Source organism: Trachypithecus francoisi, unplaced genomic scaffold, assembly GCF_009764315.1.
Source record: "Trachypithecus francoisi isolate TF-2019V2 unplaced genomic scaffold, Tfra_2.0 Contig00562, whole genome shotgun sequence".
NCBI lineage: Eukaryota > Metazoa > Chordata > Mammalia > Primates > Cercopithecidae > Trachypithecus > Trachypithecus francoisi.
Window position 1 is genome coordinate 19,502 of NW_022680730.1, and position 10,879 is coordinate 30,380.

Sequence of the window (10,879 nt, forward strand, 5' to 3'; positions counted from 1 at the left end):
AATTTTCTGATATGACTGAAAAAGATGGTGAAATCTGTGAAACACACCTTGTTTGTGTTCTGTTTGTCATTTTTAAAATAGGGATCCTGTTGTTTACTGGCATAAATCTTCTCCACTGAAAGAGTATAAACAGGATAAGAATACTTTTCCTTTTGAAGCAAGCTGTCGTTTGTTTAACATAATTTCCTTTCCTCTTCTGAATCTTTTCAGATTGTGCATTATGCATGACTGAAGGCCCAGATACTAGATTACAAAGCTTCTGTAAGAAAGATAACTTTTCAGGTGGTCGATTTAAAATGGAAACTGAAGCAGACTCAGACAGGTTAGGGACATTTTAATGCCACGAATATTTTTCTGTGTGTAAATCTTCTGATGACTGAGAAAATGTAATGATCTAATTTACTGAATATTAAGTGATTATTATGTTAGAGGAAAACCAAAGAAATGTGTGTCATGTTAAAAGTAAAACTCCGGCCGGGCGCGGTGGCTCAAGCCTGTAATCCCAGCACTTTGGGAGGCCGAGACGGGTGGATCACGAGGTCAGGAGATCGAGACCATCCTGGCTAACACGGTGAAACCCGTCTCTATAAAAAGTGCAAAAAACTAGTCGGGCGAGGTGACGGACGCCTGTAGTCCCAGCTACTGGGAGGCTGAGGCAGGAGAATGGGTAAACTGGGAGGCGGAGCTTGCAGTGAGCCGAGATCCGGCCACTGCACTCCAGCCTGGGCGACAGAGCAAGACTCCGTCTCAAAAAAACAAAAAACAAAACAAAAGTAAAACTCCCTTTCTTCTTTGATAATATCGTCTGGGTCGTCATCAAAAGTGACTTGCTTCATAGGTGCCTCATGGCTTGGGAGAGCCTCATGTCCCAAATGGGAAAGGAGGGTGGTGATATAGAAGTCTCCAGGTTTATCTTAGAATTTTCTTTTCTGTTTGTTATGCCAATGTTAATGCCAGTTCAGTAGTTTTACGGATTCCTTGACAGACAGATATATGCATACACGGGAGGAGCAGGGTGGTTTAGCAAAGGGAACGTTGCCTTCGGAATCAGAGAGCTGTTCTTCTTTTTGGTCTCAGTTTCAAAGTTAGTTATTTGATCTTGGACATGTTACCTTAACTTCCTTTGGTCTCAGCTTTCTCATTTGTAATGGGGAAAATAATGTCTATTGAGCCATAATGAAAATGATGAAATGAGATGGGTTTCAATGCGGTGCCTGGGACATAAGAAAACACTCAATAAATGGTGATTGGTATGGTTTTATTACTGTGTCTTCACTGTGGATACATCTCTGCCCCTTCCTATTTCATAAGAAGGATGTTGAAGCTTAGATACTTTCTTCTTCAGTTGCTTTCAAGCTCAAAAAAAGTGTATATGTGTTTCCAATTCACCTGTTTTCTCACTCTAGTTCTGCGCCTGCCTCACTCCCATTGGCACTCATTCCTCATGAGTCCCTTGCTCTCTTCTACCAGCACTTGACTTATTGTTATCTCTTTACTCATTTCTACCTTTTTCTGTTCTTCATTTTTAGCAGTTCTGTTTGTGAAACTTCTCACAGCTGAAACCATAGTCTGATGTTAATGAAAACAGTTGAATGCAGATAGAACTTTTGCACGTGCATGCATTGCTGAGGGCAAGCTTTTTTCTCATAGCATCATAGGAAGGCATTGCAGGAGAGTGGGACACATGAACTGGCTTTGCCTTAGGAAATTCCAGTAACTATTGGACCTGCTAACTGTTTGATCCAGGCTCAATAAGCATTAGGCCCTCATGTATAAGGATTAGGCCCCCATCTATAAAATGGGAGCTGTGAAAGTTCCTTGAATATTGTGTTGTTGTGAATGCAGACTCTTACTTCCTTGCCAGAAACTCGTGCCGTATGCTGTGGAATTGACAGCACAGGTAATTCACAACATGCGAGTTCTGAAGCACCTGCTGTTGTGAAATGCATTAATTATTTTCCAGCCAACAGTATGAATATTCATGCTGAGATAAATAAAGATAATAAATGGGTTCACATCAGTTCAAGTCAAACTATTTAACCATGAGTTCAAATCTGGCTAGGCTTTGCCACCAAAGAAGTTATGAATAAGTTTTCAGTTTTCAGAGCTTTTGGCATGTGAAAATTGTGCATAATGGATTCTGAAATTATACCAGTTTACAAAAGACATATGAAATTGTAGCTGTTACAATAAGCCCTCAATACATGTTAGTGGTTATTACTACCATGGCTTCAGAAACTGTTTATTGTGCAAATTTATCCTTATTATTGCTCTCTTCAATTTTACAAAAGAAAAAAAAATTCTCCAGTACCTGAATTTTCTTCTCTTCCTTTTCCATTCACTTCTGAAATGTTATACTCTACAATGCTAGAGAATAAAGTGTACTGCCACCCAAGGCCGTCTCTGATCAATCATCCTGTCAGTGGATTAAGAAGTGGCAATATGGTGCCTTGCAATGGTGCTATATATCAGGATTTCTTGAACAATTTTTTAAACAGAAAAGACTTCTAGCAAGTATGGTTACACCAAGGATCCCAAATTATGCAAATGGAGGTGTGGAGGGTAGTGCTTCCAATTCTGACCTTGAGTTTGTGGTTAATACTAAAGAAGGGTCAAAGAGCTTCAGCAAGGGTCAAAGAGCTTCAGCAAGAGACAAATAACTTAAACAAACAGACACTTGGAAAAGGCTCTCAGAAGTTGCCATCAGAGAGTCATTAACATCACTGTCAAAAGCCAACTACCGGCAAAGATCTCACCATGTCTGCATTTGCTGAAAGCTTTCAGAAACATGACTTCCAGTTCTCCAGAAAGACGTATCTTTGCAGAGGACAGAGTTGTCTCTGAGCAGCCTCAAGTGAAAACAAAGAATAAAGGAACGGCACCTTGGAAGCACTCACAGGCAGTGCAGCCTTGAGGCTACACAGGGCGGTTCCACCAGACACCTTTTCCCCACACCCTGTCCAAAAGCAAAATGAAGCCTTAAAAGTGAAATGTATCTGAAAGGTTAGCCACCTGGACAAAGCGTTGTGTGCTGCTCTGGAGTTGGGTAGCTACCCTCCCTCCCCCTTCCCATGATACAGCGATGCTGTGAGGGTCAGTGGGACAGACTGGCAAGCTCTAGTGTTTTCATAACACACAGATTTGTTTAGATACTAACAGTTACCTTTCCTTTGCTGCCTTTTGCTATCATACACTTTACCATTGGCACTGCAATAACGTAGGTGCTTGAATCATTAGTTTTTGTGAATCTTTTGCATCATCATTTTGTAGGTTAATAATTTATTTTTGAACCAATAGAGTTCTTTAGAAACCTCTTGGTATCTTCATGCAATTGGTAATATTCTTGCCTTGGTTCTTTCTGAACCTTAGGCCTGGGCAGGTCACATGGGCTTCCCTCAGTCCTTCTTCTGACAGAACGCCCCAGTAATCACCCACTGAGTCAAGGCACAGCCTCTCCATCGCTCTAGATGAGAAGTTATTGTAAGTACAACGTTCTGATCTCAGCTTCAGCTGGGTCATGTTACATACTCTCTCAGCCTTCAGTTATTTTAATCTTTTTTTTAGATCAATTCTGCAGACCATGAGGCAATATGGAAGTTAGGACCAGATTGCAAAATGATGTGTCATCTTTGAGAATCACCTAAATTACAAGGAGAAAAAAAAAGATGGCTTCTAGTAAATAAGTAGATAACACATATTTGCAAAACTGGACATATAGACCATGCAATATGGTATTAATAAACATCTTCAGAGTTCTGTGAATAGACGCAGTTTATTAAGATAAAAAACAATATACAAAATCTGTGAAAGCAAGCAAATAAAGGTTATTTCTAAAGTTGGAAAAATTATGCACATCATTAGAAAGTCATTTAAAAATATTGTGGCAATGAAATACAAACAGATAAGTGTTTGTTTTGGTTTTTGCTTTTTGGTGAGGGCAGAGCCTTACTCTGTCACCCAACCTGGAATGCAGTGGCATGATCTACACTCACTGCAATCTCTGCCTCCCGAGTTCAAGTGTTTCTCCTGCCACAGCCTCCCAAGTAGCCTGGACTATAGTCATGGGCCACCACACTCAGCTAATTTTTGTATATTTAGTAGAAATGGGGCTTCACTATGTTGGCCAGGCTAGTCTCAAACTTCTGACCTCAGTTAATCTGCTCAGCTCTGCCTCTGAAATTGCTGAGATTACAGGTGTGAGCCACAGGGCCTGCCTGGATAAGGTTCTCACTTCCATACCATTGGAGTAAATTCAAACGTTGAAGTTGGCTCAGATCATGATTGTTGAAACAGTAAGGAGGGGATGTTTTTAGGAACTCTACCAGTGGGTTACCAAGGCTGCGATTTGAGTCATGAGCAGTCTTCTCCCATACCTGGTCCCACAGCAGACAGAAGTGACTCTATAGTTGTGGGCTTGAGCTTCGGTGTCGTCAATGAAAAGAAAAGAAAAATGAAGACCTATACTGTCTCTCCATCTCTGAACCATTAATTACGACTATGTTTCCCCATGCTTGTATTTAGCAAGACTTGAAGATTACTGTGTTTCTTTCAATGCAGCTGCAAGGCCACAAGCTACTCAGGCTACAAGTTATGCTAAGTCAACACTTAATGCTCTAAATTATGTAACCTGTCATTTTATAATTAGCTGTTTTAGTTCTGTTTGGTAATTTTGCTTATAAATACCCCACTCAGTCTTTGCTCAATGCTCAGCCTTTTTGGATATAACTCTGCTGAGCCAGGGCAGCTCAATAAATCTTCCTGTTTCCCCATATCAGTCTCTCTGGTCCTCTGCTTCCCACAACATTATTGTCCAGCCAGTAAGATGGAGGGGAGATGACAGGTTTGTGGTCTTCTTTGCCCCTAGGAGCTTAAGCCCTGGTTCTCTGGTGTCCTGTGACCCCTGAAGCACCATTGGGGGAACTTCAGCCTGGAGGAGAGAACAGCCCTTTTGTGACCCAGGGCCCCTACCCTGCAGTGCACTGGTACCTAAGGGGCTACAGGATGATTCCAGGAACAGCTCACTTCAGAAACCTCAGTAAGGTATTGGGACCCCAGGCAGGACCCATCCCATATAGGACTGAAAGGGAGCCTAATCACCTCCTAGGGTGTAACTGGTAATCTGACTGAAAGGGGATCAGGTTGTGAGAGTGGCTTACCAATTCAGAAGAAACTTACACCCCAACCAACACAGCATGTAAGAGTGGCCACTCGGTCAGCTCAGAAGGAAACTGGAGGTAGTTAATGTGGCTTGCCATCCCAATCAATAGCATGGGAACTGGTAGTGGGATGGTGTGTGAAAGGAGAGGCCTAACTAGGCTAATCAGCCATGAAGTGAGGAACCACAAGTCTCTTAGCAAGGACTGTGTTTCAGACCAAGTGTGGGACTGACCAAGACAAGTGGCGATCCACATAGGGCTAATAGAAGCTACACCACAACTTCTGAAATTGTGGTGGGCTTAAGAAACTCCCCAAAGCTAAGTGGTTTCTAAAAACCTCCATAATAGGAGATGATCTAGCCGGTCCAAAACAAAGTAAAATGTGAGCATGAGTATACTACATCATAACCGGGAGGAAATGGAAAGAGAGTCATCAAAACCTACACCATCAAGATATATCTTAAAGAAAACTTTAAGGAAGGATTTACAGGAAACTACAAAAGTATACTAACATCCCAAAGGTGAAAAACTCTTTGTCAACTAAAATGGCCCTCTTTTGGTGTTAAATAGATGACCAAAAAACTATACACATGGAAAAAATTGGCCATGGGTTTGAGGTAATGACAAGAGTTGTTATTGTTGTTGTTGCTGTTGCTGCTGCTGCTACTGCTGCTGCTGCTGCTGTTGCTGTTGTTGTTGCTTTTGATGTGGCATAATTATTTTTTCTTGCTTTTCCTTCCTGTTAGCTGTCCTGTTTCTTTTGGCTTTTGATGTCCCTGCCTTTTGGTGTCCCCAATAATGCATTCTTGCTACTTTCTCCAGAGCCTATAAAGCTGTTAGGAGATTTTTCTTTGTACTTTATTTCTTTGACTCCAGCTATTAAGGGATTTTGCTTTTGTATATAGTTCTATGAACATGTAGTGTGGTAAAAGTATATTTACAGTGTGTATAAATATTGACCTTTTTGCTCTCTTTTGGTAGCACAAGGGCTCTTGTTAGGGCTATTAGTTTTGCCTTTTGGGTTCATGCTCCAGTAGATGGAGATTGAGCTTCTGTCATAGTGTTTAATGTCACCGCTGCATACCCGGCTTGTTGGAATTTTTTCTAGCTCAAAACTATTTTCATTTATGAAGTATTCAACATCTGGGTTTTTGAGGATTTGATCTGTGAGATCTCCGTGTCCAGAAAATGCATCATCCACTGTTTAGAAACAGTTATGGAGCGGAGCTTCAGGTTTAACTGGAAGCCCAGTGGTTGTGCTTAAGTTGTTTACTGTTTATTTAAGTCACCCTCCAAGGTCTACCTTACTGTGGGAAAAACCATATACTAACCTAAACAGGCTGGCTGGTGCTAAAGGATATGGGAACTAGAACAGACCAGACTCCTCCTTATTACACCTCCATGAGCCCAATGTCACCTAAAAGTTGAAGGCCAGCTGATGGACTTTATGATATCCACCAGGGATACACACTCAGTAGTGACTTGAACCATAGGGCCACTATTCAAAAGTTATAAAACTGTCACAAAAGCCACAGGAGTCTCAGAATAAAAATTGTTCTGTCAGTAAAGGAGATGTGTCATCAAAGGCCAAGAAGTCCAACATAAATTCCTCTACCTCCCAAATTGTCCAGTTCCCTTGTTAAGAAAATATTTACTCTGAAAGATTTACCCTAGGATAAATTTAAGAGAAGGTATTCGTATATTGTGCGTAGACTAGTTCTTTTCTGGAATGTGACTAGAGCAGGGCTTGTTGCCCTCTTATTAAGCTGAAGTCTCGTGTAGATTGGTCAGCTTTTGGAGTGATCTGAGCAGTGTCTCAATGACCCTTGTTGCAATGACAAGTTGGTCTTGTTGCATGATTAGCTGTGTTGGATGGTTTGAGTCCTGATGCCTCATTTTCTTGTCTAGTCTATACACAGCCACAACTTAAACATTCATCAAACAAGTAAATCAAATTAAAAATCTTAAGTCTAATAACTTACACTGTAATATTAATTATTTTATGGTTATTCTGTCACTATGCTCAACCTCCACCACAGGTGTGAGTCTCTAGTCCTGACCATGCTAACTATAAATATGCTATTCATTACTTTGCTGTTATTTCCCCACTTAACCGTGATATTAAAAAGCACTCATGAAAGGATGCTCACCCTCTACACATACTACATAGTCCAAAAACCATATAGCCATGCACACTGCTACTCATTTAACTCTAGCTAAATATCAACATTTGCCCTAAGAAGAAAACATGCTTTTCCATAAAGAATAAAGTAGTACGAATACCTTCTCTTAAATTTATCCTGTGAAAGGCATAAAAAATAAAAGAGAGGAAAATGTGGCAAGACAGGGGTTAAAAAGGAAAGAAAAATAAGCTTTTCTCTGTGCAGCTAGCTCACTCCAAGGACAGTTATAAAATAACACCATCTAAAAAGTTGAGTCCGATATAATGGGTTGTAAATAACCCCAGTTAAGCAATGTTGAAAAGTAAAGCAAATTACTTTACTCTCTCCTTCTCTGAAGATCTGTTATGACTATGTTTACCAATGCTTGTGTTTAGTAAAATTTTAGGTTCCTGTTTTTCTTTCAGCACAGCTGCAAAACCCAGCTATACAAGGCAAGAATTAATGCTAAGTCAACAGTTACGCTGTAGATTACATAGCCTTTCACTGTTTAATTAGCTGCTTTGGTTCTGCTTCTGTAAGTTTACTTACAAAAAGCCTGCTCAGTCTTTATTCAACACTCAGCGTTTTTGGATTAAATTCCATGAGCTGCTGCACCTAAATAAATTCTCCTGTTTCCTTCTATCAGCCTACCTGGTTCTCTGTTTCCAACAAGGCATTAAAACAAGGCAGAGCAGAAAGGTTCAGGGTCCTCTGGTAAACCTATGAATTTTTCTTCCTATTAGCATGACTATCTTTAATAAAGCAGATTATGGGTCAGAATTGGAGGAGAAACATCAACATAATTATTTGTGAGGATGAATTATAATTAAACATTTGAGATGTAGGTTTCTGTGCCAAGATGCAGGGGGAACAGATCATTTATCAAAATATGGGCCTTCCAGGAAAAAAGCAGAAGGGGACAAAACAAGTATGTGTAGGTTTTGAAGAAGTAAGTGCAAGATACTATGTAACTAAGGTGCGGGAGTGGTTGTTTGTTTACTTGTCACTTCAGAAATAAGGAGATGGCATCCGTTGGGTCTTGAATAGCATATCAGGTTTGATGAGAGTGCGAGCAAAGTCTGTCACTTTGCTCCACCTCCTCCCCCGGGTAAAAATGTCTTCCTTTCCACCTGGGTATAAATATGTTAGTCTTTACTTAGTTCCTACTTCAGACAAAAGAAAACTAAACCCACTTCTTTTCCTCCTAACTGTAATATTCCCCTTATTCATATCCAAAAAGGAGACCATTAAAGAGTGCCCCCACTGTACTCACATACTCAGTCAGGGAACACCATAACCAAAACCCTGAGATATCACACTAATTAAATGTGTACAGGGACCTACCTAGGAACTTGTACTTACAACTAGACAACCTACTCAGTTTGTGACCAGGAAATGGTCAGCATTATGCATGTTATAACCCTAAATTCCTACCTGGGACTGCCTTTAAAATTCATGAGTCAAAAGAAGGAAATCTGCTACAGCAAACCAAGACCTCACCGTCCTACGGGGGAGTTATGCCCTTTTCCTTTAATACGTGCCAGTTGTCATCCATGGTCTCAACCTTTCCCATAATCTCCAATTCTGAAGAGCACTATAATAGTAGCCACAAAAATACATGTGCACCCCTTGCTTGTTTTTCCAGTTTCTCAGAGACAACTTCCTGGAGCTGCATAATTGAGTCTTCTAACCTACAATCACTGGGGCCAGTCATACTTACCAAAATACCAGCAAAAACACATTCTAAAACCAGAACTTGCAATCTTGTAAATCTCACCATCCTAAAACTGTATCTGCCCATATGGACTACAAGTTTAAAGGCTGCCCCAGGAATACAAGTTGGTGGGAAGAAAACAGACTCAAAATTCTGTTTGTAATGGTGGATTTAACAATTACACACCAGTTGCAGTGGCTCATGTCTGTAATCCCAGCACTTTGGGAGGCTGAGACTAGTGGATCACAAGGTCAGGAGATTGAGACCATCCTGGCTGAAACACCATATCTGGTAAAAATACAAAAATTAGCCAGGCGTGGTGGAATGTGTCTGTAGCCGCAGCTACTTGGGAGGCTGAGGCACGAGATTCACTTGAACCCAGAAGGTGGAAGTTGCGTTGAGCTGACCGCTCAGCAGCACTCCAGCCTGTGTGACAGAGTGAGACTCCATCCCCCAAATAATAATAATAATAAATTATTAAGCAGCATAGTGAGTAGCATTGGTGTTATTGAGAAATTTTTATATTCATCATTTCGCTTCTTCATCTGGACTCAAAGGAAATGGAAAAAGCTGAAATTTTCTGTCTCTGATATAAGGTGTCCAATGGACATATTTCATTTCCTTCCATTGTGTCCAAAGAGGTTTCTGTATTCCACCATGTAGGTACAAAATACACACCAGAGCAGAGAAGTAGTTATTCTTCCTCTTTCTTTCTCGATAAAAAGGTGCTGAAACGACATTGCTATCTTCAAATTACTCTTCCATGTAAGCAAGCAATCTCTTTTATGAGTAACTTTTTTTTTCTTCTTCTTCTAGAACAGAGGCAGCTGCATTTCTGCCTGCAGAAATTATCAACTCTCTCTTCAGATATTTTAATTTCATGAGAAGGATTGTGACGAGATGGCGAGTGGAGATAGAGGAAAAACTGTGCTGCTTTTCTCTTAATTTTGAAACTAACTCAGTCACTGCTGATGATTTAGAACAAGGCAGAGCAAAAACGTTCACGGTCCTCAGGTGAACCTATAAATTTTTCTGCTTATTTGCATTGCTAACTTATTAAAATAAATGGTTAGAGGTTAGAACCGGAAGAGAAAAGTCAGCATAATTGTCTCTGTGAATGAGGTCTGTTTAAACATTTGAGATGAAGGTGCTCATGCCAAGATGCAGAGGGAACAGACAATTTGTTTGTAAAGGTTGGGATGGCTCCATATTTTAGGAATAAGAAAGAAAGGATCTCTCATCATACAACAAGTACGTGAGTTTTGACATTAATATTTTTTTGTGAGTCTGAAGTATCCCGGGGTTAAACGCATACCTGATGTTTTATTTTGATGTACTTGTTAAATTTCATTTTTGTAAGTCATCACATCTCTTAGGTTTTTAAATTACATATGTGTTCCAATAATGGTTCTTACAGAAAAGTATTTTATAAAATTAATGCATACCTAATTTCAAAATTCTTCTCATTCCCCCAGGTAATCAGAACTCAAGAAGGATGATCCAAGAAGTCTGCCTATGGACATACTTCAGTCTAGTGATGAAGTCGAAATGTACCTGGTTTCCCAACACACCATGTTCCATACACACACTATTAATAGTTCATTTTGTCAGTCAAGAGAAATGATTAGAAATCTGCCTGAAAGAAGTTATTGAATCATTAAGAGTTACTATGAAAACAATTGACAGTGTTTTTTAACTTGTGAAGTTGATCCTAATATAACTTGTAATCTAATGCAGAAACTCCCCAGGGAAGAAACTGAGAACATTATGAAGATACCAAATAAACCCGAGACACTTTTTAATTTTTTTTTACATTATAATTGTGATCTTTCCCTTAATAATTTAAC

General features: G+C 40.0%; 1 pseudogene; it reads left to right on the forward strand.

The window, feature by feature from the left end:
• The first annotated feature begins 234 nt into the window (after nucleotides 1-234).
• On the forward strand, nucleotides 235-10,050 carry LOC117085580 (annotated as a pseudogene).
• Nucleotides 10,051-10,879: the final 829 nt, after the last annotated feature.